The sequence below is a fragment of the Pinus tabuliformis genome, chromosome 3_2, assembly GCF_031772625.1.
Source record: "Pinus tabuliformis cultivar Carrire ecotype Pingquan chromosome 3_2, CPIR1, whole genome shotgun sequence".
Taxonomy (NCBI): Eukaryota; Viridiplantae; Streptophyta; class Pinopsida; order Pinales; family Pinaceae; genus Pinus; species Pinus tabuliformis.
In genome coordinates, this window is record NC_142302.1 from 1,030,037,545 (window position 1) to 1,030,046,992 (window position 9,448).

Here is a 9,448-nt window from a genome sequence, read left to right on the forward strand (position 1 = left end):
GTAATTTAGAGGGTTTAAAGGTCCTTGTAACTCCTCCTAGTGGCAGTAGAGTAGGTTCACCTGAAGAAGGAGAATCTTCCTTGGTAGTCCATCCAGATTACCAAAGTTTAGAAACAGGTTACAATCCCGAAGCTGTTACAGTTTCCGAGCTTGCTGGTAGTTTTTCATCTGCCAGTGAAACAGGCGAAGAACCTGAAATTTCTGAACCTGTTACTCCAACTCCTAGTGTTCCTGATTCACCAAGAATAGAAAGAATTATCACCGAAAATCTTCCTGTTGGGTTAATTGCTATAGAAGAACTTGTTCCAGAGGAAGAAATAGGCGTTTCTGATTCTGAAGATCTAATTACCCTTGATCTAAGGGAGCGTGAATCCATCTTTTACAGTCCTCCTAGAAGTGAACCTTGGTACCTTGCTTTAACCAATTTTTTAGACAACTCAGTAGGTTTTTCTACACCTCGTACTCCTTTTCCACCGGAGGAATTCATTCTCCTGTAAATATGTCTGGTCAGTCATCTGTGTTTACGCAAAGTCCTGAATCATTTTTACATGGCGGTCCTTCTGTTCCTACTGGGTATCAATCACTTTCTGGTACCTTTGCGGGAGCATCTCCTCAACCCGTTGATCATGGGTTATTAGTTGGAAACAGTGGTAATGTACCATTGAGTATAGGTGATGTTTATATGATGTCAGGTTCAACTCCCGTTAACCAACCTCAAGGTGGCCAATTACCGCCTGGGGGGCAACCTTCGTTAATGCCTGGGGGGCAACCTCAAGGTACTTCATTCGTGTCTGGGGGGCAACCTCAAGGGTATCAACCCCAAGGGTATCAACCCCAGCCTCAATATGTACCCCAAAGTCAACCTCAGTATCAATATCAACCTCAAGGATGGCAACCTCAAGGATGGCAACCTCAAGGGTATCAACCCCAAGGGTATCAACCTCAAGGATACCAACCTCAAGGTCAAGGTCAACCCCAGTATTCGTATTTACCTCAAGGTTATCAACCTACGGGTCAATACCCTGGTCAAAGTTATCAACCACCTCAAGGGCAATCATATGGGACTGCACCTTACAGTTATCAACCCTATCCTCAATACGGCTATGGATCTCAGTATCCTCAACCTGTTACGAGTCAATACCCTGGAATGTTAACATGGGATCCGTCACAGGGTCAACAGATGTCGCAACCAAGTATACAGTCGGTACCTCAAGCAGGACAACCTGTAGTTCCTGGTCCACCCCAGCAACCGCAACCTGTCCAGTCAAGTGTTCAGACCCCTGTAACTTCGGTAGTTACTCAGCCGCCAATTGCACCTGGTACTCCACCTCACACGGCTGCAGCAACTACCGCTTCATCTACCATGCTTACTTCTGGAGTATCGGCAGCTCCGGTTTCTACTGTCCCTGTAACCACTCCTCAGACATCTGTACCGTTGTCTGGACCTACGGTTCAAACCACAGTCCAGATGCCTGTAGGCCACCTGGTACAAGTACGGTTGTTACTACTCAACCTCAATTTGTTCAACCTCCGTACCAGGGACAGTATCAACCTGGGCAAGCTGCCCAACAACCGGTTTACCAGTATCAACCGTATCCTGGGTACACTTATCAACAACCTCAGCAACCCCAGTACGGTCCGGTTAATCCTGGTTTTCCAGGAGGATATAATATCCCCAATGCGATCCTGTTCCTAGTTATCCTGGATATCCTCCTCCTGGGGCTGGTATTGTGACTCAGAGTTTTAGAGATCCTAACCGGCAGTTACCTTTTATTGCAACTTTAGATTTACCCGACTTGACGCGCCTAACGAACGATCCAATTCAATATCTTCAGTTCTGGCCGCCAATGCCAAATAAGTTGCCCAGCGATATACCCAAGTTCGAAGGTAAGTCTGGAGAGGATCCGTCCAATCACGTGATGACTTACCACCTCTGGTGTGCATCAAATTCCATCTCAGATGATTCCATCCGCTTACGTCTTTTCCAGCGTACACTCATTGGTCTCGCAGCCAAGTGGTACATTGAGTTGCCACGGGCCTCTTTTTACAACTTTAGCCAGTTAGCTACCTCGTTCTTAACTCATTTTCAGTTACCAGTCAGATACGATAATGGTACAGAATTATTAACTTCGCTAAAACAATCGACATCCACGTACATTTCTGATCACATCCATGAGTGGAGACGTCGAAGGAGATTAGTGAAAGTTTTTATCCCGGACCAAATCTTAGCTGAATGGTTTGTCAAATCATTATTACCAAGAATTACTGAAGATGTAGCTAAGGCCGGAGTAGTTACTGAGGAGCAAGTCATTGCTCAAGCACAATACCTTGACTTAGTTTATACTCAGTCGGGTACGTTACACGAGAAAATTCCGGATCTTCCAAAGTCAAACCAAATCGCTGCTGCTCCTTCGGGATCTCATGCCGCTGATGGTATGATTGGTATCGTGACTACGAAGAGCAAGAAGAAGTCTTCCAAGGCTTCAACTACTCCAATTATCACTTTGCCTGATTCTCCGACAGGAGAGTCTTCTCCTGAACTCACCGCCGACATTCACGCTGTAGAGTCATCTACGGCCAAACCAAAAAACGGTGGAAAGAAGAAAGGAAAGAAGAAGGCCAAAGCAGACAAGGCTCCAAAGGAGAAAACAGAAAAATCGGAAACCAATGACGAAAAGCGCAAACCTCGTTATCCTTGTCTCATTTGTGAAGAAGATCATTTTACGAGAGACTGCCCTCATCGGGCCGAGGTAGTGAAAATAGTTAAAGGTTCTCCCACTCCTGCTGTGTTAAAAAATCCATTTCCAGAGCAGGAGAATAAGATGATAGGTTCTTCTTCGAATGCCAGTGAAGAACCCATTTTGATGATGTCTCATGTCAGGATTGCGACTCGATCGCAAGATTATGGTAGTAAGGCTCCTGTTGATGGTAAGGAAGCAGAATCTTCTCACTCTAACCCATCAACCTCAACTCCTGGTTCCGATCCACTACAGATCGAAAAACCTAACCCAGACTTAGTGATTAAGCCGCCCGCCAAGGGTGTACTTCGAAGGTCTGCTTTCAATCCACATGCGAGAGCAGCCCAGAATTACAACATTGTTGAAGACTTAGCTGTTTCACCTTCAGCAATGTCGGCACTCGAAGTGCTGCAATCATGTCCAGCGCAACGAAAATTGCTTTTGTCGGCTATTGGAGCTGTCGATGTTCAGGACCCGAACCTAATGATCTTTGATCTAGAAAATAGTACACCACGTCTCCCCCATCAAATGGCTTTCCAAATCCCAGTGATAGTCAAAAACAGGCCTATTCATCGGACTGTGATTGATGAGGGAGCTTCTACGTGTATTATGTCGATTCAATGTTGGAGATCGCTTGGTTCTCCTTCGTTGAACCAATCCCCCACCATCCTTAAGGCCTTTGATGGCCGTGGGTTCCGTCCGTTTGGTATTCTACAAGAATTGCCTATAGGGGTCGAAGGTAAAACCGTTAGTCTGGATGTGGAAGTGGTTGATGCCCCTCTAGACTACAACCTTCTTTTGGGTCGAAGTTGGTCATATGCTATGACAGCGGTCGTTTCATCGGTCTTCAGAGTCATTAAGTTTCCACATAACGGTAAGATCGTGACTATTGATCAGCTGACATACTTTTCATCCGACCCATCCTCTTCCGAAACTATCCAACATGTTGGTAAAACGACAATCCCTTATAAGGACATTGGTGTAGGTTTAGTTAAGGATTCCGGTTTACTGGGAACTTTTCCTCTCCCTCCACTCAATGTAGATCCTTCATTTGCAACAATTCATATGATCACGTCAGAAAACATTATTTATGATGATCCTTGGTATGTTCCCTCTGACTCTGAGCTAGATTCACTCGGTGATGTTATGCCGTTGAGTCCATATGAAATTGCTTATGAAGCTCTTATGTCTTTTACTGATTTTCATTCAACCGAAACCGACCAAATGAATGTGGTCAGTGAAGAGTCACTTTTCACCTCACCTTTAGAACGGATAACGTTTCCCGAAGACGTGTCATCTGACGAACAACTTCGCGAAATCCTAAGTGTAGATGATCTACCATGGGAAGATCTCCATCACAGATCTTCGTTTTTACCTAAGGGCGATGCATTTGAAAATGATTTTTCATCTATCTTTACCGCTGAATATGTCAAAGACGCTCAGGATCCAACGAAACATTCTGATTCAGAGCTGAATTTAGGGAATATTTCTCGTACTATTCCCATTGATATATCAGTGAAGCCCGGAATTAAGGAGAACATTCATATAGGTGCCGCATGTACTGAAGAAGAAATTGAAACTTACAAGGCCCTATTCCAAGAATTCCGCGACGTGTTTGCCTGGTCCTACGAGGAAATGCCAGGAATCGATCCTGCCATTGTTGTTCATGAAATCAAAACCTACCCGGATGCTAAACCCATTCGGCAACGGTTGCGTCAGATTCACCCTCGAAAAGCAGCTGCAATTAAAGCAGAAGTCGAAAAGCTGTTGAAAGCAGGTTTCATTTATCCGATCCCGTTAACGGATTGGGTATCGAATATTGTTCCCGTCAATAAAAAACAAGGAACAATAAGAATCTGTATCGACTATAGGGATATCAATCGAGCTTGTCCAAAAGACAACTATCCTACGCCTTATATCGATCAAATAATTGATGATTGTGCCGGAAGTGAGATGTTTTCCTTTATGGATGGTTTCTCAGGCTATAATCAAATCAATATTCTACCTGCCGACCAACCAAAAACGGCATTCATTTGTCCATGGGGGACATTTGCTTATTGCAAATTACCTTTTGGGCTTAAGAATGCCGGCGCTACTTTTCAACGGGCCATGTCTTATGCATTTCATGACATCAAGCACATTGTGCAACCCTATCTCGATGATTTGCCTGCTCATTCTTTACACCGAGCTGATCACCTTGTCCATTTACGAGCAATCTTTATGAGGTGTAGGCATTATCGAATTCGGTTGAATCCCCACAAGTGTGTTTTCTGTATAGAAACAGGTCGATTGCTGGGATTTGTTGTTTCCAAAGCCGGCATTCGCGTCGATCCCTCGAAAGTCGAGGCTATCATCCAATTGCCTCCTCCTTCGAGTTTGCGCCAACTCCAAAGTTTGCAAGGGAAAGCAAACTTTTTACGCCGATTCATCCCTAACTACGCCGAGGTCACTAAAGGTTTTACACGGTTGTTGAAACAGAACGTACAATTCTTTTGGGACGAGATTGCCCAACAATCTTTTGATGCATTAAAACACGCGTTGACCCATGCACCGTTATTGCATCCTCCCAACTACAACCAGGACTACTTCTTATACCTCGCAGCTTCGCATTCCACCATTGGAATGGTGTTAGTTCAAGAAGATGAATTCAAGGCAGAGCATGTGATATATTACCTTAGCAGAACCTTAAATCCAACTGAGTTAAAATATTCACATGTGGAGAAATTGGCCCTGGCAGCCGTTCAAGCTGTCCAGCGTTTCGTCACTACATTCTTCTCCGCAAAACTACTGTTATTTCGGATTGCAACCCTATGATTTATATCTTGACAAAACAACTGCTAGGGGGCAAGTACTCTAAATGGATCGTCATCCTGCAAGAGTTCGACTTGGAGTTTGAGAAGTCCAAGTCTAAGAAATCTTTAGTCTTCGCGGAATTGATGTGTGATTTCCCGAGTGCTGACACAGAGACTGTGGCAGAGGAGTCCATTGCGGACGAATCTTTGTTTCTTATTAGCACTGTAGATCCGTGGTATGGGGATATAATCATCTATCTCCAAACCCAAACCTTTCGGCCTGAAGCTTCCAAGGAAGACCGTCGAAAAATTCGGTTTCAATCCCAGCAATACAGAATTATTGGAGATACACTTTATCGCCTGGGGGCAGACTTAGTTTTTCGACGTTGTTTAACTCACGACGAGGCTGAGAGAGTTTTGAATGATTGTCACTCTGGAGCATGTGGCGGTCATATGTCTGGGTATGCCACAGCTCAGAAGGTGTTGCGCGCTGGCTATTTCTGGCCGTCTATGTTTAAAGATTGTATCCTTGCCGTCAGAAAATGCCACAACTGTCAAGTGTTTGATCGAAAGATGCGCGCTCCACCTGCTCCTCTCCACCCTATAATTGCCGCTGGTCCATTCGCCAAATGGGGTATTGACTTTATTACTTGTAACCCTCACTCGGCCGGGGGGCATGCGTATATCATCCTCGCGGTTGATTATTTTACTAAGTGGGCCGAGGCGATGCCTACATTCGACGCAAGCGGCAAGACAGCTGCAGTTTTCGTATTCAATCATATCATAACTAGGTTTGGTGTCCCACAAGCAATCATTACTGACCATGGGAGCCATTTTCGAAATGTCATGATGACTGAGCTTACAAGCCAGCTTGGTTTGCGCCACGATAGCTCTACACCTTATTATCCGCAAGCCAACGGTTTGGTTGAGTCAATCAACAAAGTTCTAGTCATCATGATTCGACGGATCATTGGTATCCATCGAACGAATTGGCATAACATGTTATTTTCGGCGCTATGGGCATATCGAACTTCAGTGAAAAATTCAACAGGTTTCACCCCTTTCCAGCTAGTTTATGGCTTAGAAGCTGTGTTACCTATTGAATGCGAAATCCCATCACTTCAAATGGCTGTCGAATTACTTCCAGCTACTTCCGAAGAGGAGAAACGGTTGTTATACTTGGCTAAATTAGATGAGACTCGACGTGACGCTACTTTAGCTATCGAGACTCACGCAAAACGAATGAAAGCCCAGTACGATAAAAATGTAACTCCTCGAAGTTTTTCGGAAGGAGACCTAGTACTATTATATGATCAAGCTAACGATAAGCTAGGTGCCGGAAAATTCGTTCCCATGTGGCATGGGCCCTACATTGTAAAGCGAAAGCTAGCAAAAGGGGCTTATGAGTTAGTTGATTTTGATGGGGACTCTTTGGGTAAACCCAGAAATGGACTTTACCTAAAGAGGTATTATGCTTAAAATGATGGATGGAGAAATTTTTAGATAGGTTAGATTTTCTTTCTAGCTAGCAAGTGTGTTAGTTTAGTCAGTGTGCTTAGCTTAGAGAGTGTGGTTTTTCGTCATTATTCTGGCTTATCTTGGTTTTACTCTTGATATTGTAGATGTCGACGCCTCTCCAAACATACATTGGATTTGCTGATGGTGCTTGTCGTAGTACACGGAATATCTCTTCCGCAGCTTGGGTTATCTATTCACCCTCTGACGAGTTAGTTTCTATGCATGGGGTAAGCCTCGGTCAAACAACGAATAACATTGCAGAATACAGTGCAGTGGTTGAATTATTATCCGAATCTATTTCATTTGGAATTCGACGTTTGATTGTGAGGTTAGATTCTGAACTTGTTGTATTACAGCTTAATAGAGTTTATGCCATTAGAAATCCTGTGTTGTTAAGGTTGTTTTTGAGAGTGCGTCTCTTGGAACGTGAATTTGATTACATTGAATATCAACATATTCCAAGGTCCCTGAATACATTAGCAGATGCAATTGCTTCTCGAGTGTTGGACAGACATTTATAATAATCATGCAAGTAAATTTAAAGACATTTCATCATACATGTTAAACAAGATAAGCCGGTAATAGTGATATATATAGATAGAAGTGTGTCCAAAAAATATATACATCGTCTTCGATCATAGGTTGAAAACACCTTATGATCGGCAAAATGATAGTACAAAAAGTCAAAAATGTCACATGTGACTACAAAAGTGACTAGTCAATCACTGGTGGTGCTCTCTGTACGACACCACTGCGCGGGCTACCTTACGCAGAAATCTCCTAAACGGTCCAGGGACTGCAACTACAAAACGTTGAAGCCTGATAGGAATGTCGTCCATAGTAGTCTCAGGTATGTCTGCCGTGAGACGCTCTAGATCATGCTCCAACTCAGCTAGTACGTCTGCAGCTGCGTCCTGTGGGGCCGGTGCCGGTGCAGCTGGATGTCGTCTATCATAAGGCCGGAGATTGGCTGGACGCTGTGGACCAACATCTGCATTTTGAAAATTTTACTATTAGTTTGAGACGATATATATGAAAAATAAAAATACATAACTAGAAAACTTGTGAAAATAAAAGTACCTCTGTCGTCCCATTGTTCTCCCTGTGGAAGAACCATGTCCGGATCACCTCTAAAATCCATTCCGGCATATGGAAAGTCTTGTATCACAAAAAGCTGGCCCTCTAACCAGTCAAAGTAACTGTCTGAGAATCGAACCACTGCCGCGCCCTCGTCAGGATGCCGGGCCATCACCGCAACCCATCGAATAAGCTTTGGCTCCCGAGGACCCAAGTCATCAACAGTGAGTTGCTGAGGGATCAGCATTGGAACTCTCTCCAAGGCAAAGCTCACGACTATAGGCCCATATCCAAAAGTCTTTAGTCGTCCGTTCTTTGCCTTGGTCAGTTGGCTCTTCATATGAGCCGACACAGCTTCACACCAGTTGAAGATGGTGCCTTGGTAACAGTCAACTGCCATCCGCATTTGGGATCCGGAAGCAATGTGTAAAGCGGCCGCGCCGCAAATTCTGGTAACCGTGAACGCAATGACTCTGAGTTCCGGCAGAGCGATGTGTTTTATCTCTACGCCCTTTTTATGGCAAGTCCCGGGTCTGCACCACTCCTCGCGGAGATCATCAAGGGATTGGCCACCCGGCCTGGTCCCCGCAAGATTGAGTTGCTCACCTCTGTTTGGCAAGCCAGTGAGAAAGTATACATCCGAGGGCTCTATCTCGAGCTGGTGCCCTCCTATGTAAAAACATTGATCTTGAACGTTCCATCGCTCAACCAGCCATTCCAAGAATCTTACCTGGCCCCTCATGCCCGGTATGGTCCAATATTTATACAACCCGCATGTTCTTAAGGCATCCAAAGAGGGTTGGTGGTTTATTGCAGCTTCATCTTCCTCTACGTGCTCTCTCTCTCTCCAGTCTAACATGATTAATGCCCTGCATATCAAAAAAGACAATTAGAAATTGATTTGAAGAAATTTGGTGGTTTTTTGAGAGAGTTGGGGTTTTCAAATGCGCATTACTCGGAGGACGCACCCCGGCTTTGTAGCACAGGGCGTCCGGACGCAGCTTGCCTGAAGGCGGGCTGCGTCCCCCGACCATTTTCCCGTGTGAGAAAAAGTCGGGGGACGCAGGTCACCCGAAGGGCACCTGCGTCCGCCGAGAGGCGCATTTTAAACCCAAAACCCCCCCAAAAAATGAAACAGAGACCTAAAACTTAATTCTAAATGGATAGAAATGCAGAGTAGGATGTGTAAAATACCTGGGTGAAGCGGCGTTCGATTCCGACGGTCAGATTTTCCGCAGCGACCACGGGAAGTTTCTTGTCAAAAGCTCCTTTTTCAACCTCCAAAGTCAAACGGTAAAAATGACATGGTAAAAGGTCTTTTTA